The sequence below is a fragment of the Neoarius graeffei genome, chromosome 2 (assembly GCF_027579695.1).
Source record: "Neoarius graeffei isolate fNeoGra1 chromosome 2, fNeoGra1.pri, whole genome shotgun sequence".
In the NCBI taxonomy this organism is placed as follows: domain Eukaryota; kingdom Metazoa; phylum Chordata; class Actinopteri; order Siluriformes; family Ariidae; genus Neoarius; species Neoarius graeffei.
The window spans coordinates 85,832,977-85,855,890 of NC_083570.1; positions in this window are offsets into that span (position 1 = coordinate 85,832,977).

Sequence of the window (22,914 nt, forward strand, 5' to 3'; positions counted from 1 at the left end):
CGCCGTCCACAATTCAGTTAAATCGTATTTCCTTCGTCAGTCCTCCATGGATTTCTGCTACAGTTGTTTTGTTTGAAAGAACTCGTCACTCTGCACAAAACTTGTTTTACCTATTTTTTTGCTAACGAGTTAGTAATTGAGTCAAATTAACTAATTTTCCAGGCCTCTCACTAGAATTGTGTCTCCTCTCTCATTTCTCATCCGATTCCAGTTCTGATTGATGTTTTGGGTAAATCTTCCCTTGAGGAACAAAATTTGTTTGTTTGTTGATTTTCCTGTTGTAAACAATTTGTTTACAACTTTGTTTATTTTCAGTTAAATCATATCTCCTCCCTCTTTTCTCAATGGATTTCAGTTCTGATTGTTTCATTTGAAGGAACTATTCATTCTGCACAAAACTTGGTAATTGTATTGTCAATTTTTTGCTAACAAATTAGTAATTAGGTCAACTTAACACATTGTCTTCTGACTAGAATTATATCTCCTCTCTCATTTATCATGGGAATTCAGTTCTGACTGATGTTTTGGGTAGATCTTCCCCATGGGGAACAAAATTTAGTCCTTTGTTGATTTTCCTGTTGTAAACAATTTGCCGTGGAGGTTGGTCCTCTGTCACATTGTCACATTTCAATTGTGTTTGATGTTTTGGTAGTCATGGTTGTTTTGATGGCAGGCCACATGAGCTACTACATCCTTGACGTTCTGGTTGGTTGCATTTGAAACAGGACATTTTACATCAATCACAATAACAATGCTAACAAATAAATCAGACAATGCATAGGTAATTTAATGAAATCCCTACAGTTGTGGTCTTGACCGGTCTTGAAATAAAATCCAAGGTCCTCTATGTCTGAGACTGAGACAAGACTGAATAAAAATGCGGTCGATTCCGAGACAAGACAGAGACCTTCAAAAAGTGGTGTTGAGACCAGTCTCAAGCCCAAGACCAATCTCAAGTAATACAGCACTCATGGAATCGTGCCCTATGATCTATGGTAATGAGAGCCTGCTACATGCAATGAGAATGTCTCAGTGACTGTACTTAAAAAATTTGAGAGATAAGGCTCAGCAGATAAAGTTCTCACACAAACATTAGTGTATTCTGTGGTGAGGTGAGATTCAGTGGTGACTAACTCATTACTACATAACCTGATTGACATATTCCCTGTAGATTTGGCTGTGATGAGGCAGGGTGGCTGAAATAGACAGTCCATTGCAAGACGTGTGAAAGGGCAGGTAATGACTCATTTACTGACAGGCAGAGAACGAAAGAAAGAGGAGCTGGACTGAATTAAGGTGCATCAGACAACTTAAGCAAGTTTATTTTACAAATGTGGTAATGGTTGATATTAGTTGGGAGAGCTAAAATCTAATCTCTGTCATTATCTCAGCAATGAAACTGTTAGGGGCGGCACAGTGGCGTAGTGGTTAGCGCTGTCGCCTCACAGCAAGAAGGTCCGGTTTCGAGCCCCGTGGCCGGCGAGGGCCTTTCTGTGTGGAGTTTGCATGTTCTCCCCGTGTCCGCGTGGGTTTCCTGCGGGTGCTCCGGTTTCCCCCACAGTCCAAAGACATGCAGGTTAGGTTAACTGGTGACTCTAAATTGACCCTGGGTGTGTATGTGCGTGTGAATGGTTGTCTGTGTCTATGTGTCAGCCCTGTGATGACCTGGTGACTTGTCCAGGGTGTACCCCGCCTTTCGCCCATAGTCAGCTGGGATAGGCTCCAGCTTGCCTGCGACCCTGTAGAACAGGATAAAGCGGCTAGAGATAATGAGATGAGATGAGATGAGATAAGATGAAAGTGTTAGAGATGAGGGATGCATTATATCACAAGGTTTTGACAGTTGAATAAAATTAATTCAATTTCATTAACACAAACTAACAGACTGATAAAAACAGCACTGTATACGCAGAGCTAGTGCAAAGTCTCTCACACTGTATCATCCAGTACTCATAACTGTGCACATTAATACATACTGACATGTTCATGTACAACCCCGATTCCAAAAAAGTTGGGACAAAGTACAAATTGTAAATAAAAATGGAATGCAATGATGTGGAAGTTTCAAAATTCCATATTTTATTCAGAATACAACATAGATGACATATCAAATGTTTAAACTGAGAAAATGTATCATTTAAAGAGAAAAATTAGGTGATTTTAAATTTCATGACATCAACACATCTCAAAAAAGTTGGGACAAGGCCACGTTTACCACTGTGAGACATCCCCTTTTCTCTTTACAACAGTCTGTAAACGTCTGGGGACTGAGGAGACAAGTTGCTCAAGTTTAGGGATAGGAATGTTAACCCATTCTTGTCTAATGTAGGATTCTAGTTGCTCAACTGTCTTAGGTCTTTTTTGTCGTATCTTCCGTTTTATGATGCGCCAAATCTTTTCTATGGGTGAAAGATCTGGACTGCAGGCTGGCCAGTTCAGTACCCGGATCCTTCTTCTACACAGCCATGATGCTGTAATTGATGCAGTATGTGGTTTGGCATTGTCATGTTGGAAAATGCAAGGTCTTCCCTGAAAGAGACGTTGTCTGGATGGGAGCATATATTGCTCTAAAACCTGGATATACCTTTCAGCATTGATGGTGTCTTTCCAGATGTGTAAGCTGCCCATGCCACATGCACTAATGTGACCCCATACCATCAGAGATGCAGGCTTCTGAACTGAGTGCTGATAACAACTTGAGTCGTCCTTCTCCTCTTTAGTCCAAATGACACGGCGTCCCTGATTTCCATAAAGAACCTCAAATTTTGATTCGTCTGACCACAGAACAGTTTTCCACTTTGCCACAGTCCATTTTAAATGAGCCTTGGCCCAGAGAAGACGTCTGCACTTCTGGATCATGTTTAGATACGGCTTCTTCTTTGAACTATAGAGTTTTAGCTGGCAACGGCAGATGGCACAGTGAATTGTGTTCACAGATAATGTTCTCTGGAAATATTCCTGAGCCCATTTTGTGATTTCCAATATAGAAGCATGCCTGTATGTGATGCAGTGCCGTCTAAGGGCCCGAAGATCACGGGCACCCAGTATGGTTTTCTGGCCTTGACCCTTACGCTCAGAGATTCTTCCAGATTCTCTGAATCTTTTGATGATATTATGCACTGTAGATGATGATATGTTCAAACTCTTTGCAATTTTACACTGTCGAACTCCTTTCTGATATTGCTCCACTATTTGTCGGCGCAGAATTAGGGGGATTGGTGGGCCTCTTCCCATCTTTACTTCTGAGAGCCGCTGCCACTCCAAGATGCTCTTTTTATACCCAGTCATGTTAATGACCTATTGCCAATTGACCTAATGAGTTGCAATTTGGTCCTCCAGCTGTTCCTTTTTTGTACCTTTAACTTTTCCAGCCTCTTATTGCCTCTGTCCCAACTTTTTTGAGATGTGTTGCTGTCATGAAATTTCAAATGAGCCAGTATTTGGCATGAAATTTCAAAATGTCTCACTTTCGACATTTGATATGTTGTCTATGTTCTATTGTGAATACAATATCAGTTTTTGAGATTTGTAAATTATTGCATTCCGTTTTTATTTACAGTTTGTACTTTGTCCCAACTTTTTTGGAATTGGGGTTGTACATGTACCTACTGCTCATCTGTACTTTACAGATTGCACACATTGTATTTGGTCTTTATTTATCTTTGCATATCTATCTTTCTAGAAAAACAGAATGTGATTATTTGCAATCATGGAAACCCAATATTTATTTGAAAATAGTACAAAGACAACATATGAAATGTTGAAACTGAGAAATTTTACTGTTTACTGAAAAATATATGCTCATTTTGAATTTTATGCCAGCACCATGTTTCAAAAAAGTTGGGACAGGGGCATGTTTACCACTGTGATGCATCGCCTCTAATTTTAACAACACAAATGTTTGCATGGGCGGATCTACCGGGGTGGCATAGGGTGGCAAATGCCACCCTAAAAGAAAGCCTTACCACCCCTGCTGCCACCCCAAATGGCAGCGACGAATTCAAAGAAAAATTACGGCCAATTTGACATTTACGTGCGCGAATTTCCAATGTCTGACTGCGGCGAATGCAGCACGAGATAACACCAGAGATTGGTTGTTTTGGAAAATTGAGAGGTGTGAAGTGAGGGAGCCAGGAGTCACGAGGAAAGGAGACACGGGAGGAAAGAGGTAAAAGCTGATTAACTATCTATCAAGAAATGAAATTATAATGAATGAACAGTGCTAGCATAGTTGCGATGCTGATTTTGAGAGGATAAAAATCAGGTTGGAGAACGTTATTTAGCTAACTATACATGTAATGTGAAGCATTTTGCTGAACAACATGGAAATCACCGCATTCAGCTGTTGTAGGCATGACAAGTTCATGTTATGCTCACTGGTGAGCCTTTACAAAGCATGAGAAAAAAAACTATAAAATGTGACACTGGTGTAAATGGTTTAAATCATGCTGAACTTGAAGCAGTGTTGTTATTGTTGTTGTTTTTTAGTGTCTGTTCTTTTGCATGTACAGTATAAAACTGTCCAGAAACGGTATAGACCTCATCTGAGAATGTGTGTTCTTCGTGAACGATAAAAGCACGAGATTGTTTGTCTGTATGAGTTTGTAAATGGCAGCCTGTGCCCTTTTGTAGTGTGTACATACTATTTGTCATCAAACTGTGATAACTGTGATTAAATTCAGTATACAGTTAGGTCCATAAATATTTGGACAGCGGCAACATTTTTTTTCTAATTTTGGTCCTGTACATTACCACAATGAATTGTGAACAAAACAATTCAGATGCAGTTGAAGTTCAGATTTTCAGCTTTAATTCAGTGGGTTGAACAAAATGATTGCATAAAAATGTGAGGAACTAAAGCATTTTTTAAACACAATCATTTCAGGGGCTCAAAAGTAATTGGACAAATTAAATAATTGTAAATAAAATGTTCATTTCTAATACTTGGTTGAAAACCCTTTGTTGGCAATGACTGCCTGAAGTCTTGAACTCATGGACATCACCAGACGCTGTGTTTCCTCCTTTTTAATGCTCTGCCAGGCCTTTACTGCAGCGGTTTTCAGTTGCTGTTTGTTTGTGGGCCTTTCTGTCTGAAGTTTAGTCTTTAACAAGTGAAATGCATGCTCAATTGGGTTGAGATCAGGTGACTGACTTGGCCATTCAAGAATATTCCACTTCTTTGCTTTAATAAACTCCTGGGTTGCTTTGGCTTTATGTTTTGGGTCATTGTCCATCTGTATTATGAAATGCCGACCAATCAGTTTGGCTGCATTTGGCTGGATTTGAGCACACAGTATGTCTCTGAATACCTTAGAATTCATCCGGCTGCTTCTGTCCTGTCATCATCAATAAACACTAGTGACCCAGTGCCACTGGCAGCCATACATGCCCAAGCCATCACACTGCCTCCACCGTGTTTTACAGATGATGTGGTATGCTTTGGATCATGAGCTGTACCACGCCTTCACCATACTTTTTTCTTTCCATCATTCTGGTGGAGGTTGATCTTGGTTTCATCTGTCCAAAGAATGTTCTTCCAGAACTGTGCTAGCTTTTTTAGATGTTTTTTAGCAAAGTCCAATCTAGCCTTTTTATTCTTGAGGCTTATGAGTGGCTTGCACGATGCAGTGAACCCTCTGTATTTACTTTCCTGCAGTCTTCTTTTTATGATAGATTTGAATATTGATACGCCTACCTCCTGGAGAGTGTTGTTCACTTGGTTGGTGGTTGTGAAGGGGTTTCTCTTCACCATGGAAATTATTCTGCGATCATCCACTACTGTTGTCTTCTGTGGGCATCCAGGTCTTTTTGCATTGATGAGTTCACCAGTGCTTTCTTTCTTTCTTTCTTTCTTTCTTTCTTTCTTTCTTTCTTTCTTTCTTTCTTTCTTTCTTTCTTTCTCAGGATGTACCAAACTGTAGATTTTGCCACTCCTAATATTGAAGCAATTTCTCAGATGGGTGTTTTCTGTTTTTGCAGCTTAAGGATGGCTTGTTTCACCTGCATGGAGAGCTCCTTTGACCGCAAGTTTTCTTCACAGCAAAATCTTCCAAATGCAAGCACCACACCTCAAATCAACTCCAGGCCTTTTATCTGCTTAATTGAGAATGACATAACTAAGGAATTGCCCACACCTGCCCATGAAATAGCCTTTGAGTCAATTGTCCAATTACTTTTGGTCCCTTTAAAAACAGGGTGGCACATGTTAAGGATCTGAAACTCCTAACCCTTCATCCAATTTTAATGTGGATACCCTCAAATGAAAGCTGAAAGTCTGGACTTTATGTCCATGTCCATTATATAACTATAACTTGAATATGTTTCAGTAAACAGGTAAAAAAACCAAAATTTGTGTCAGTGTCCAAATATATATGGACCTAACTGTATATACGTCTGTAATACGTTGCCACCCCTCAAAAATTCCTGCCCCCCTCTTGCCACCCCATAAATATTTTTCTAGATCCGCCCCTGAATGTTTGGGAACTGAGGAGACCAGTTGCTATAGTTTTGAAAGTGAAATGTTGTCCCATTCTTGCCTGATATACAGTTTCAGTTGCTCAGCAGTTCGGGTTGCACTTCATAATGCCCCAAATGTTTTCAGTGGGAGACAGGTCTGGACTGCAGGCAGGCCAGTTTAAGATCCAGACTCTTCTACTACAGAGCCATGTAGTTGTAATACATGCAGAAAGTGGTTTAGTATTGTCTTGCTGAAATAAGTAAGGCCTTCTCTGAAAAAGATGTCATCTGGATGGCAGCATGTTGCTCCAAAACCTGTGTATATCATTCATCATTAATGAGGCCTCCCCAGATGTACAAGCTACCCATGTCATGTGCACTAATGCACCCTCATACCATCACAGATGCTGGTTTTGGAACTGTGCACTGATAACAAGCCGGATGGTCCCTCTCCTCTTTAGCCTGGAGGATGCAGTGTGCATGATTTCCAAAAAGAATTTCAAATTTCAATTCGTCAAACCACAGGACAATTTTCCACTTCGCCTCAGTCCATCATAAATGAGCTCAGACCCAGAGAATGTGATGGTGTTTCTGAATATTGCTTATATCTGGTTTTAACTTGCATTTGTGGGTGCAATGACAAACTGTGCTCACAGACAAGGCTTTTCAGAAGTGGTCCTGAGCCCATGCCCACACGGTCTTTCACAGAGTTGCCAATTAACCCAACTGATTTTTTTTCCCACATTACACAACTTTTCCAGTCTTTTGTTGTCCTTGTTCAAACTTTTTTTTTAAACATTTTGCTAGCGCTAAATTCAAAATGAGCAAATATCTCATCTCATTATCTGTAGCCACTTTATCCTGTTCTACAGGGTCGCAGGCAAGCTGGAGCCTATCCCAGCTGACTACGGGCGAAAGGTGGGGTACACCCTGGACAAGTCGCCAGGTCATCACAGGGCTGACACATAAACACAGACAACCATTCACACTCACATTCACACCTACGGTCAATTTAGAGTCACCAGTTAACCTAACCTGCATGTCTTTGGACTGTGGGGGAAACTGGAGCACCCGGAGGAAACCCACGCGGACACGGGGAGAACATGCAAACTCCACACAGAAAGGCCCTCGCCGGCCACGGGGCCCGAACCTGGACCTTCTTGCTGTGAGGCGACAGTGCTAGCCACTACACCACCATGCTGCCCAGTGCATAATATATTGTGTGAAAATTGGTGGGAAGTACATGCTAACACTGTGCCATAGCATGCAAAAGAGTGTTGGCTATTTACTTACATATGGCTTAAATAATGCTGTGAAATGGGAGGTATTATGAGATGAGAGGTGCCTGTTGGATATGTTAAAATGAAAGTCACTTTGCTGATTTTTTTTTCAACAAGGAAAAAAAAACAAGTAAAAACAAAAAGTCTATCGGTCTCATTAATGATATTGTTAACCAATTTTTACATTATTTTATTATTTTAATAACTGAAATTATTTTTAAATATTATTTCTATTAAGAGATAACATACTGGTTGTCGTGTGTTTGCTTTGCAGCCCTTTTACCTAAAGTTTGACGATGCACGACAAATCATTCTGAATTACCTTGTAGCTGCCTATTTCATCTATGTCACAGAACATACACCAACTTACTAGCATCATTAGCAGAGCAGCTGGAGTGAAGTTTGATTTCACCCAAATGAGGATGGGTTCCCTTTTGAGTCTGATTCCTCTCAGGGTTTCTTCCTCATGTTGTCTCAGGGAGTTTTTCCTTGCCACTGTCACTATAGGCTTGCTCTTTGGGGATAGACTAGGGATAGACTAGGGATAAAAGTAGCTCATGTTTAAAGTCATTAAAATTCTGTAAAGCTGCTTTGCGACAATGTCTGTTGTTAAAAGCGCTATAAAAATAAACTTGACTTGATGCTCTTGCCATGTTTGGTGTGAACGTTAATAAATGAAAGTGAAAGCAGGTGAGCATGATTATATAGAAACTGTAGTTCAAGGGGTCATGCTTGTACATTTGAGTGACTCAGCAGATACAATATATGCAAAAATATTATTGTGCCAGTGGGGGCGTGGTCAAGCATCAACTGTGGCTGGAGAAGAGGTTGGTAGAACCAGCAGGTACCACTTGATTCATCTGTGTTGGATTACCGGCACTTTATTTATGTGTGTCTTTTGCGTTCTTGCAGAGAGAAGCCGGTAACCAGAGCGAGAGAGCTGAGCAACCCAGCACCATGAGTTTGTGCATGTATGTGTGCCTTGAATGCATAAAGTAAAATAAAGACACTGAAAAATGATAATAAAATGCAGAATAAAATGCTTCTTGAGTTGTCAGAAGCCTGTCTCTGGTTTCCTCTTTTCCCCGAGCTAAGAAACTGCAACACTGGTGTCAAAACATAGGAATTGAAGAAAAAGTGCCGTCATGAAGTCCACACCAGTCGCTGGGATCCTCCAGACCCTTGGCATCATCCACCAAGCCCAACATCAGGCCCTCATTACATTGTGTGCCAAGCAGGAGCAGCACTTCCAGGTTCTGCTCCAGGCCCAGGCAGAGAACTGGCAGGTGATGCGGAGTTTGGTCCAGCCAGCGGGTACTCCAGCAGCAAGTCCTGTGCAAACTGCAGCCACACTCCACATAATGCTGATCAAGATGGGTCTGCAGGATGACCCCGAGGCCTTCGTAGAGCTGTTTGAGCATGTGGTATCTCAGCCAGATACTCCTGCTAGCTAACCTTGCAGTGGGCGGTCTGCCTTTTGCTGCTCCTGTCAGGGGAAGCCATGCTTGCAGCCCAACAGTTCCCAACCGTCAACCTGCTGGAATATCTAGATTTGAAGTGGGCTAATTTACAGTGAGTTGGCCGCACCCTGGAACAACATCGCCAGTGCAATGCATGCTGGCATTCAGTGAGATTGGCTGCCTTCACCCAACAACTTCAAAATGCCTGCCCATGGTGGCTTCTGACAGAAGAGTGTGATGCTGATGCCATTATGTGATTGGTACTGGAGCAGATTGCCATTTGGCTGACAGTAGGAGCAACGGCCTGGTTTCGGTGCCACCACATGGAATCACTGGAGGAGGTGGTCCTGCTGGTGGAAGACAATCTAGTGCCTCGTGGCGTCTTCGAGGTCATTAAGGAAAATTGTGAGGAGGGACTTTCTGTAAGTAAAAATGAAATTCAAGCAAAACTTCAAACACTGAGCCACCTAACCCAGGAGATTTTGATACAGGTGCAATTTGATACAGGTGCAATCCCAGCTGTATTACTGGGGGGGGGGGGGGTTCTTGGGGGCTCAGCTATGTTAATTTGCACCAGGAGATACAGTGCCCATTTTACAACTCACTTTAAGCTCTGAATTACTCACAAAGTGGCAAGGATGGTGTGCAACCACCTGTATCAGCTACCTGAACACAAAAAAAATGGTTCAGGATGAACTCAAGGCTATGCTCAACATGGGGGTAAATGAAGAGTCACACAGCAATTGGAGCAGCCTGGTGGTTTTCATTCCAGGTTCTGTGTAGACTTTCGGAAAGTCAATATGGTGTCTAAATTTGACACATATCTGATGCCTCACATTGATGAACTGCTCGATTGGTTAGGTGCAGCTCACTTTTATTCAACACTGGTCTTAACCAGGGGACATTGGTAGATTCTCTTGACTCCAATGTCCCAAGAAAAAAACATCCTTTCCTACTCCATTTAGGTTACACCACTTTATCACTCTTCCATTTGGGTTGTTTGGAGCCCCAGTGACATTTCACTAACTCATGGACAGAATCCTACACCCACACAGTGCATATGCTGCTGCCTATTTAGATAACATTATCATTTACAGTAATGGTTGGCAGCAGCATTTACAACATTTGAAGGCTGTCCTGAGACCCTTGAGATGAGTGGGACTCACAGCACACCCAAGGAAGTGCAACTGGGCAGGTGGAAGTATGGTATCTGGGCTTCCACTTGGTTTCATTGGCATGTGCATCCCCAAATTGATAAGACTGCAGTGATTGCGGCCTGTCCAAGACCCAAGACCAAAAAGGGAGTGAGGTTGTTTCTGGGGCTGGCTGGCTGGCTACTACAGGAGGTTTGTACCTAATTTTTAACACATCACCAGCCCACTGACTGACCTCATTAAAAAGGGAGCGCCAGATCTGGTCTAGTGGATGGAGCTATGTGAAGAGGCTTTTTGCCCAGGTAAAAGCAGGTTTGTGTGGGGTCCCACTGTTGCATTTGCCTAACTTTTCTCTCTCTTTTTTTTCTGCAGACTGACATGTTGGACAGAGGGCTGGGGGCCATTCTGTCCCAGGTGATGGAGGGGTAGGAGTGCCCTGTGCTGTACATCAGCCATAAGCTCTCAGTGCAGAAGAGGAAGTACAGCACAATACAAGAGGAGTGCATAGCCATCTAGTAGGCGGCCCTTAGTCTACAATACTACGTGCTGGAATCTCCTTTCATTCTGTGTTTGGATCAAACCCCACTCCAATGGCTCCATTGTATGAAAGATGCCAATGTGCAGATCACCAGTTGGTATGTGGTGCTTCAGCCATTTAAGTTCGAGGTGGTTCACAGGCCGAGGCACAGATGGTGGTGACGGATTATCTCGCCTGCCGGGGGAAGTCAGCTACAGGCCAGACAGCTCCCCGGCCTGAGTCCAGCAGTGGTGCTATGTGCCAGGGAAAGCATAGTCAAGCACTGGCTGTAGATGGAGAAGAGGCAGGTAGAACCAGCAAGTAACACGTGATGAGTCTCACCTGTGTCAGATTATTGGTAATTTATTTATATGTGTCTTTTTTGTCTTGCAGAGAGAAGCAAGTAACAAATTTTCCAAAATAGGAAGACATTTCTGTCAACAGAGACATGATGCAGCTTGACTCGTGTCATGTTGTTAACTAGCTAATGAAGCTTGGGCTTTTCTAGCATGGTGTTAGCATTTTGTTAAATACAGACAGGTGGGAGTACACGATATCCATTACTTTTCCGTTATGGAAGGCTGTGTGGAAATAAAAATGTGTTATCTTTTCCATGTTGTTTTTATCACACACAGTAACATATTTTGTATGTGAAAGGGACTAAAGAAGAATGGACAGACTGGTTTGAGCTGACAGGAAGACTATGGTACCTCAAATAACTACACTTTACAACTATGCTGAGCAGAAAAGCAACTCAGAATGCATAACATTGCCTGGCCTTTTTCCAAAATTCACCTGCCCAGTTGATGATCATTTACTGAAGTGATTAACTTGTAACTCCACAGTGTTGCCACATAAACTGCTGATGATGGGATAATTGCATGAATAAGCAGATGTGGTGATGTTTGTATTAAGGTGTCTACTGAGTATATCACAAACCATGTTTTGAAGATGGATTGGTAAACAGAATAAAATATTTTAAAAGGTGATGGCAACATAATATGCATGCTTATGAACATTAATTAGCAAGACATTATAGATAGTTTTCACATGACGTCACAGAGTCGGGGATTCCCTAGTGGCGGCCATCTTGGGGGTCCAGCTTACCGTACGGGTGACTGAGCACACATTGTAACGCGCGAGTACAAAGTCTTCAAAAGAACCCAAGCAGGCTATTTAAAGCTAGCAATGGTGCACACCTGTTGTATTCACGGCTGTCGTAATAGGTCAGATGATGAAGTCAAGCAGAGCTTTTATGGAATTCCCACTGTACAAGAGCAGGAAGGCGAGCAAACAAACTCAGCATACAAAGGAGAAATCTATGGCTTGCGAGAATCAACCGCAAGGATTATCAGCCTTCCAAACACAGCAAAGTCTGCTCCGATCATTTTATAAGTGGTAAGTTGTTTAAATAAACAATCAATTGTGTTTAAGTTTGTTTTTGGAAACCAAAACATCATTTGAACAATCTCTGGAGAATGCCTAACTGGAACCGCTGAGTGTACGTTTACATTGTAATGTACACTTAATATAGCTCGTTTGTCACGTTTCTATTTGAAACTTGTCACTTCACTCACGCAAGGGTCATTTTTGAAAAACATTTTAGGTCTATTCTGTATGATTTGATTTGTGTTTGGGATGCAAACAGCGCGCCTTTTGGCGGATGCCGCCTGAATCGCGCAGATCCGATTTTTTTTTTTAGGGGGGGGCGTTGGAGTGTCTGATTATAATTTCAAAGTAAATTCTGTATTAAAATTACTAAATAAGCAAATCTGTTACAGTCCATGAAACAGGAAGTATAAGGATGAGAAAAAAACAGTTTAAACTGGAAAGCTGCGCACATTTGCGCAGCCCGAGCAGTGTGCAGGACTGCGTATATGTGCGCAGCTTTCCGATTTAAACTGTTTTTTTCTCATCCTTATACTTCCTGTTTCATGGACTGTAACAGATTTGCTTATTTAGTAATTTTAATACAGAATTTACTTTGAAATTATAATCAGACACTCCAACGCCCCCCCCCCCCCCCCCAAAAAAAAAAAAATCGGATCTGCGCGATTCAGGCGGCATCTGCCAAAAGGCGCGCTGTGAATATATAAAGGTGTATATATCAGACAGCCTTTAAAGTTTGATGAAGTCAGTTTCAGGCTTTGGAGCAGGCTTTGGCAGTTTCAGGCTTTGGCAGCCCTGCATAGTCACTTGAAAATGCATCTTTGTCCACTTCGTAGGGGTCAATTCCCCCAATCAAGGCCAGTTTGGCTGCATACCATTGTCGTGAGATGTCGTCTAATGTATCTATATACTTCTGTTTGCTTGATTTTGCCGACACTGATCTTTATTTTAGAAAACTGACTATATAACTTCATAAATTCGTCCGAGATAACGTAGCCGGTAGTGGCGATGGTCCGTTTTGTTTGCCCCCCAAGATGGCGGCTGGGGGGCGTTCCCCAGAATGCTGTGATGTCAGTGAAAACTATCTATACAACTTTCCTTTTAAAAATGATGTGGTGACAGTGAGGATCACTAGAGATTCTCAGGTTATAATTATCTCTACTAGGAAAGACAATGCTACATTTCCGCAAAATTGAATGATGTGGACTAATTGTTTTCGACCTGATATCACGATGGCATTACGCTACTTAATGAAACTTAAAACCTCATTGTAATCAAGCAGCAGCAACTTTCACTCCATCACATAGTTATCACCTGGAGGTAGAAAAGGTTTGCATAGTGAAATGAGAAACTTCTCCATTAGTGAGAAGCATAGCAGGTAGAAGAATGCTTCCTCAGGGCACAAGAAAAAAGCAGAGGAAACAAAGCAGTGCTTTTCTTTATTCCTTATTTTCTGGAGTGCTTTTGGATCTGCCTCCATAGCACCTACCTTTAGCCTGCACACTGAGTGGAGAAATGTGTACAAATGGAACGACATGTTCCAGAGAAGATACAGATCCAGGTGAAGATCCAGATCCAGAGAAGATACAGATACAGTTCACTGGACATTAAATTTAATCACATTCCTGAGTGTTTGTCTGTGTGCTTGTTTGCTGTTTGATGCTGTTTATTCCTTCCATTTCTTTCCCATGTAAGAGCATTATAACGGTTTACACTGTTCTATCAGAGGATTTGTTCTGCGCATGTCAGTAGGGATCCATAATAATTCACAGAAATTGCATTCGGGTTCTAATTTTGTTTTAAATGAGGACACACAGGAGACAAAGCAACAAAGCTTGGAACTGGAAAAAAAGACAAAATATATTTGGATGAACATGCTTTCATGTTAAGATTGGAAGGCTTTGAGTAATTTGTTTTAATTAGTAGATAAGAAAGAACAACCATTATTCAGATTGCTTCCTTTACTCTCTCCCTTCTCATGTCATCTTTTTCTTTCTTTCTTTCTTTCTTTCTTTCTTTCTTTCTTTCTTTCTTTCTTTCTTTCTTTCTTTCTTTCTTTCTTTCTTTCCTTCCTTCCTTTCTTCCTTGCTTCCTTCCCAGGGCTGAAACTGAATTAGTTGCTATAAACTACACTGTGTGGGAGGCTTGGTTTCCTGCAGTTCATAATTTAACCAGATTTACGGCTTGGGATTATTCTAATGCTTATTGCAAAAAGGGTTGTTCCTTTGGCTGTCTATGACTCAGACATGAAAGTAGCAACCGTACAGCTACAGCTGCTGTATAGCATTTTTTTCCCAAGCTAATTTACATTAGAATACCAGGACAATTGGGTTTGCTAAGTGTATTCATATGGTAGTGACCAGGGGACATTACAGTGATTATATTACAGTGGCATGGCATAAAAGTACATAACCTACCTGTACCTGTAGATTCCTCCACAAAACGGACGTTGCCATTACAGAGACGACCTGAAACGTTTCCTTATCAAGTCAGCAAACCCATTTCGTGACTGGGTCGTTCTTTTCGTCTGATCACTAGAAACTCCAAGGAGTTCGGATATCTTCACCCAGGGATTACGGTAGTACTTTCTTTCCAGTTTTGCAAACAGTAATATTTTAGTCAGTGCTGTGTTTTCTGCATTATAAACATGGCCGATTTACTTAAGGTATTGGCTATAAATAACATCACATAGGGGTGTTGTTTTGAGAATGTTCTCAATCTACTCATTCGTGTAATAATCTGTCTCTTCATCTTCATTGTCACTTCCTGTAATGTGCCTTTGCTTCCATCCATCTTTTACCATGCTTCATAGACATTGACTCCAACATGCCTCCAGCTTCTTAAGCTCTTGTTCATTTGGAAGTGAAGCAGCTGTTCCATACATTAGCTGGGATCTTACGCAAGCCTCTAAGATCTTGCGCCTTGTATGTAGATTGACGTTTGTGTCACATAGTACAGCTTTAAGCTCATGAAATTTTGCTACAGCTCTCTCAATTCTGTATTGTGCAAAGCATTCACTTGTCCAAGATACGTGAAGGATTGTACATTCTCTATTTCTTGTGATTCAATGCTAAACAGAGCCTTCTGCTTCGCCAGTTCTTCATTATTGGACACTTGTGTCTTGGTCTTCTTGAAGGAGACAGTCAGTCCGAATCTTTTACACGTATCATTTAGGATGTTAAGTATATCTTCTGCATCCTCGACTGTTTTACAAAATAGAATAACATCGTCAGCATACAATATCATTCTCATCTCATTATCTCTAGCCGCTTTATCCTTCTACAGGGTCGCAGGCAAGCTGGAGCCTATCCCAGCTGACTACGGGCGAAAGGCGGGGTACACCCTGGACAAGTCGCCAGGTCATCACAGGGCTGACACATAGACACAGACAACCATTCACACTCACATTCACACCTACGGTCAATTTAGAGTCACCAGTTAACCTAACCTGCATGTCTTTGGACTGTGGGGGAAACCGGAGCACCCGGAGGAAACCCACGCGGACACGGGGAGAACATGCAAACTCCGCACAGAAAGGCCCTCACCGGCCACGGGGCTCGAACCCGGACCTTCTTGCTGTGAGGCGACAGCGCTAACCACTACACCACCATGCCGGCCTCAGCATACAATATCTATCTTATAATTTCAGTTCCAGACATTTTTCCCATTCCTTCGTTGGTTCCTATTTGTACAGTAGTGTGGAATATTGTACTGAAATAAAATTCCCCAACCCTCAGGAAATGCTTTATCAATCTCACGTGCAGCAACTTTGAGAACATAATCAAAGCAGTAATTGAAAATGCATAGTCATTCCTGTCCTCCCTGACGACAACCAATCAGGACATTCATCCGTCTTATTGAGGCTGTTGTTCCTTCATACAGTTTCTTCAGTATGCTAATGAGATGGCTTGCTTCTGTACGCATGGTTAGGACCTTGAGCAGGAAATCACGCGGGACGTGATCATATGCCGAAGCTAGGTCTATGTGTACAGCTATTAATGTTCCCTTGCATTTCTTGATTATCATCTTTGTTATGAAAATTACATCTGATGTTGATCTATTCTCTCTGAAACCGAATTGTTCCTTCCAAATATGCAATTCATATGCATGCTTCAATTGGTCCATAATAAGCTTTGCCAGGATTCGACTCATGTTGGCACCAATGGAAATACCTCAGTAGTTTGCAGCAACATTCATAAGACCTTTCTTAAAAGGCATGTAATGCTACAGTGCAACCAACTGCTAGGAACTTTGACAAGTGTCCTTATCAGCATCATAACGGTCAGAATTGCAGTTATCAAGTTGTTACTATCGTTATACTTTCGCCCTTGAGTTTTTACCTTATCTGTTCCTGCACTTTTGTTGTTCTTGAAGTTGTTGATAACCTTCACTTCCTCAGCAGTGGGAATACTTTCATCTATTGGAATGATCTCATCTATCAGATATGCAAATTGATGAGGATTCTCAATTAGTATAAGTATTATATAAGTTAATATAATATAGTTATATAAGTTTCGTTAATGGGGCGGCACGGTGGTGTAGTGGTTAGCGCTGTTGCCTCACAGCAAGAAGGTCCTGGGTTCGAGCCCCGGGGCTGGCGAGGGCCTTTCTGTGCGGAGTTTGCATGTTCTCCCCGTGTCTGCGTGGGTTTCCTCCGGGTGCTCCGGTTTCCCCCACAGTCCAAAGACATGCAGGTTAGGTTAACTGGTGACTCTAAATTGACCGTAGGTGTGAATGTGAGTGTGAATGGTTGTCTGTGTCTATGTGTCAGCCCTGTGATGACCTGGCGACTTGTCCAGGGTGTACCCCGCCTTTCGCCCATAGTCAGCTGGGATAGGCTCCAGCTTGCCTGCGACCCTGTAAAAGGATAAAGCGGCTAGAGATAATGAGATGAGATGAGATGAAGTTTCGTTAATAGGTATTCATGAAAATGTCACTTATTGCCGCTTTTCCACTACCAACGCGGCTGAGTTGGGCTGAGCCGTGCCGTGCTGAGTTGGGCTGAGTCGAGCTGAGTGGGGCTGTTGGAGTTGCATTTCGACTACAACCGCACTGAACCGTGCTGGCTGGAAGTGGGTGGACACATTGGGTGGAGTTAGCGAAAGTGGGTGGACGTCACGTGATGTCATTAGGCGGCGCAAACAGTGACATCAGTGATCTTTTAAGCCGTAGTCTCACGACCCGGATAGTAAACAATAAACATGGAGTCGTTAGTGTTGCTGGTCTTGGTGCTGTGGCTTGTTGTCACCGACAACGCCAACAGATACTGGCAAGAGCATATAGATGAGGCGAGGCGCATAAGGCTTCATAATTCTCATAATTCGTAATTCTTCTTCTTCCGGGTTTACGGTGTTTACAGATCCCAGCGTGCTCGCGGGGCGTGTGTGGGCATGTGAGGACACTCCTCCTCACCAATCAGTGCACAGGGGAGTGTCTCCTCACGCCCCTAGCCCCACTCAGCTCGGTTTGGCTCGCTTCAGCCCCACTCCAAAACCGTGCGAGTTTTGGGTGCTAAGTAAGGCTGAAGCGAGCTGAGTCGTGCTGCTCTGAGGTAGTCGAAACGCGAGCCGTGTCGGGCTGAAGTGAGCTGAAGTGAGCTGAAAAAGGGTAGTGGAAAAGGGCCATAAGTTACCTTCTCATAGTACACTGAGCTACATGTAAGTTGTCATGACATGCTAATGTACATCAGGCCAGAAAATGTCAAAAGACAACAAATACCACATGATAGACTTGGGTGTTACATCAACTTGACATCAACATAAAATGAACAAGAAGACAGTCATCTATATCCCCTACCCTATATACCAACTATATACCAAATTTCAAGATATTTGTCACATTTTTTCAAGTTCTGCTGCAGGAAACCAACCCTACCTCTTTACACTGACCTCAGCAGCCCATGGCATAAGCCCACCGGACGTTTGGTCCAGGTGAGCTAAAAATTACAATTTCTCACATTTCTTAGTATCAAAAGGCACATATACATTACTTCATCAACACATATACCAACTTTCAAGACCATACCACTCATAGTTTTCAAGTTCTGCTCCGGAAACAAAACCTACCCCTAAGACTAACCTGAGAGACTAAGTCTGAAATTGTTTCCATGGAAACATGAAAAATTTTAATTTCTCAAATTTCTTAGTCTGAAAAGGCACATGTACATCACCTTGTTAACATGTATACCGAGTTTCATATCCGTATCATGAATAGTTTGGGATATATGCTCCAGAAACAAACATTGCTCTAACTAAGATAAAATCTATTTTTATGTCAACATTTGAAAAATACTTTTTTTCAAAAATCCAAAATGGCAAAAGGCACCAGATTACATGTTGCCTGGTATGTATACAAAGTTTCATGAGGATATCTTCAGCAGTTTTAAAGATATGGCCCATTAATGAAAACGTGACCGGATAGATGTACAGCCGGACGGACAGATGGAACCCGTTTCTATATCCCCCGCCAGCTTAGTTTGGGCGGGGGATAAAAAAGTATTTATAACAGCTAAGGATATTATAAATGTTTATATGAGTTGTCATCAAACACTTAGCTGTTATGTAAGGCTGTTATGAACACTGCCTTTAACAAACTTTTACCAGAAAAGACTCTTGGATAAGAATTGGGAAAGAAAAAAAACCACATATAAATATAAAAATCATTATTCCCACTGGTTCCACCATTGCTTATGCTATCAAAGCTTGCACTTCACAATAACTCTCACAATAATCATCATTGCTATCATCATCCTCCCTAATATCATGTTCTTCCTGCATTCTCTCAGGGTTGGCACTCTCAGTCCTGGTGATTGTTGTTTTTATGTGGGCTCAGGCTTAGTTGGAGACAACAAGTGTGGCTGAAACATTTCCAAATGTCAGCTCAGAAATTCCATCCACTCCAGTTCATAATCCGAGTTTATTACCAAGCTTTGCTCTCTGATACATAAATCATCTTCACGCTTAGTATTAGGACAAAAGGTGCATTTGAAAGCAAAGCTTTACAAATTGTTGCATAATAAAAAGAGTGAGTCTCATTGACCGCTGGCATTTACATTCATTCTGCTGCAACATGTTGATACCAAGGACAGGAAAAATACTGATAAATACCTTCATGCCATATCTTTCTAAGATATCCTTAGTCCCTACGACAACTAAAACCTGCAGTAATGTAATATATCTGAATGGAATATATCTGATAGATCACGAAAAAAGCCCTGTGATGACCTGGCGACTTGTCCAGGGTGTACCCCGCCTTTCGCCCGTAGTCAGCTGGGATAGGCTCCAGCTTGCCTGCGACCCTGTAGAAGGATAAAGCGGCTAGAGATAATGAGATGAGATGAGATGAGATCACGAAAAAAGCCAGCCTTTATTCTTCTTATTATTATACATACACACTCTCTTCATATAAGCATTCTCAAAGGCCAACGCTAGCTTACCCGCAACTCAGTGCTGTTAGCGCGGCAGTCCAGTTACCTTCCAGTTGGTGTAGCAGTAGTGTGAGCAAAGGCCAGCATTAGCTTACACATGACTCAGTGCTGTTAGCGCAGCAGTCCAGTTACCTTCCAGCTGGTGTAGCAGTAGTGTTAGCGAAGGCCAACTCTAGCTTACCCATGACTCGGTGCTGTTAGCTTTGCAGTGCAGTTACCTTCTAGCCAGTGTAGCAGTAGTGATAGTGAAGGCCAGCGTTAGCTTACACATGACTCAGTGCTGTTAGCGCAGCAGTCCAGTTACCTTCCAGTTGGTGTAGCAGTAGTGTTAGCGAAGGCCAACGCTAGCTTACCTACAACTCTGTGCTGTTAGCACGGCAGTCCAGTTACCTTCCAGCCAGTGTAGCAGCAGTGTTAGTGAAGGCCAGAGTTAGCTTACACATGACTCAGTGCTGTTAGCGCAGCAGTCCAGTTACCTTCCAGTTGGTGTAGCAGTAATGTTAACGAAGGCCAACGCTAGCTTACCCATGACTCTGTGCTGTTAGCACGGCAGTCCAGTTACTTTCCAGCCAGTATAGCAACAGCGTTAGTGAAGGCCAGCATTAGCTTACACATGACTCAGTGCTGTTAGCGCAGCAGTCCAGTTACCTTCCAGCTGGTGTAGCAGTAGTGTTAGCGAAGGCCAACTCTAGCTTACCCATGACTCGGTGCTGTTAGCTTTGCAGTGCAGTTACCTTCTAGCCAGTGTAGCAGTAGTGATAGTGAAAGCCAGCGTTAGCTTACACATGACTCAGTGCTGTTAGCGCAGCAGTCCAGTTACCTTCCAGTTGGTGTAGCAGTAGTGTTAGCGAAGGCCAACGCTAGCTTACCCATGACTCTGTGCTGTTAGCATGGCAGTCCAGTTACTTTCCAGCCAGTGTAGCAACAGCGTTAGTGAAGGCCAGTGTTAGCTTACACATGACTCAGTGCTGTTAGCGCAGCAGTCCAGTTACCTTCCAGCTGGTGTAGCAGTAGTGTTAGCGAAGGCCAACTCTAGCTTACCTGCAACTCGGTGCTGTTAGCTTTGCAGTGCAGTTACCTTCTAGCCAGTGTAGCAGTAGTGTTAGCAAAGGCCAACACTAGCTTACCCACGACTCAGTGCTGTTAGCACGGCAGTCCAGTTACCTTCCAGCCAGTGTAGCAGCAGTGTTAGTGAAGGCCAATGCTAGCTTACCCGCAACTCAGTGCTGTTAGCACGGCAGTCCAGTTACCTTCCAGCCAGTGTAGCAGTAGTGTTAGCGAAGGCCAATGCTAGCTTACCCGCGACTCAGTGCTGTTAGCACGGCAGTCCAGTAACCTTCCAGCCAGTGTAGCAGCAGTGTTAGCAAAGGCCAACGCTAGCTTACCCACGACTCAGTGCTGTTAGTGCGGCAGTGTAGTTACCTTCCAGCCAGTGTAGCAGTAGTGTTAGTGAAGGCCAACGCTAGCTTACTCGCGACTCAGTGCTATTAGCGCAGCAGTGTAGTTACCTTCCAGCCAGTGTAGCAGTAGTGTTAGTGAAGGCCAACGCAAGCTTACCCGTGACTCACTGCTGTTAGCGTGGCAGTGCAGTTACCTTCCAGCCAGTGTAGGGTTAGTGAAGGCCAATGCTTGGGCAGTCAAGCCGAATATTATTATTATTTCCCCTGTGTAATTTACTTAGTTACTTTTAAAATCATCATTGAAAACTACACACAACGGAGTGACCTGGCAGCCAAAATTCTCTCAAAATCTTCCACTTTTAATAAAGCAAACCTGGCGGCCATGTTTGTTTAAAAATTATCACACTCACTCACTAGCATGGAAGTTTTACATCTCCGACGTGTCTCTTTTCCAGTTTTTCAAGTCCGTTGGTATGTTTTTCTCTGGTAAGTATGTGTGAAGAATATCTAATGAAGTTTTGGTAGCCTTTTGGGTGTTCAGCGCATCTTCAGTTTCAGTTTTCAGTTTATTTATTTAGTGCTTAGTAATAGCATAGCTAATCCTAGCAGTAGCACTAGATTAGCCTCATCTTCTCTCTTTCCCGACAGACAAAGAAATGATCGTGCGCATGTGCAGCAGAAAAGTTTTGTCATTGGATATTTGCATGAGCTCTGATGTGTGACGTTGTGTTGTCTTGACAACGTGCAATATTATAACAATATTGCATGCTCATTCTCCATTGAGGAGAGTGGCGTAATACATGTAGGATAAGCGATATGATAACAATATTCCATGCTATCAATAAACCCACTAGAAGGGAATAGAATACATGTTTCTATTCCATGGAAAAAGTGGCCTGTATGCATAATAATACTCAATATTTAGCTGAGAGTTTAAGTGGTTATTGTAAACATGATGTGACTGAAAACTCATATGGACACAAAAGAAATAATAAGGACCAGCAGAACCCTTATTACACACAGAGATAAAGAAAAGGACAGTGTTTGTCATGAAGCTACCCAATCCCTGGTATTTTAAAGATTTATAGTCCTTTAGGGTTATATGGTGGTGTTTTGTATTATTTACTGTATACTGTAAACTTAACTGAAACTTCAAGCTCAATCCTGAAAATAGAATTGAAGCTTAACGCTTATGGTTATGTTCAGCTGGATGTAATGAGATATTGTAAGAGTTCATTAGAACAGAGCATTTTCAGCAAGGATTCAGCTGTGTATGAAAACAGCATCACATTTAAAAACTAAGTAATAAATAATTGTCATTACTACATAAAATGTTATTTTAAATACATGCTCCCACATAGACGCACACTGCCACATCATTATCTGCTCTGATGGAAACCATGTGATTCATCACATTGCCTATAGCCTTGCTTTTAGTTGTCAGATTACTCAACACGCTTGTTCTTAGTCACTGACATTCTTTAAGTATACACCATAAACTTTAGTTCATTGCAAATTTCTGCTCCTATATTACCCCTGGTGACATTATTAAGCCTTTTCTACTGTGCATATGATATCCTGGATTGACCTTGTTTGTTTAATTTTTCAGTTTAATCCTTTTCTAGTTTTCTATCTTATCTGCTTGCCCTTTGAATTTCTTTGGATTTCTAACAAAACCCTGACATATGATATGCCTGAAATATCAAAGAAATAGGCATTCGGTCTGAAATGCCCATGGTTTATCATATCAACAGGAAAATACAGTGGGGCAAAAAAAGTATTTAGTCAGCCACCAATTGTGCAAGTTCTCCCACTTAAAAAGATGAGAGAGG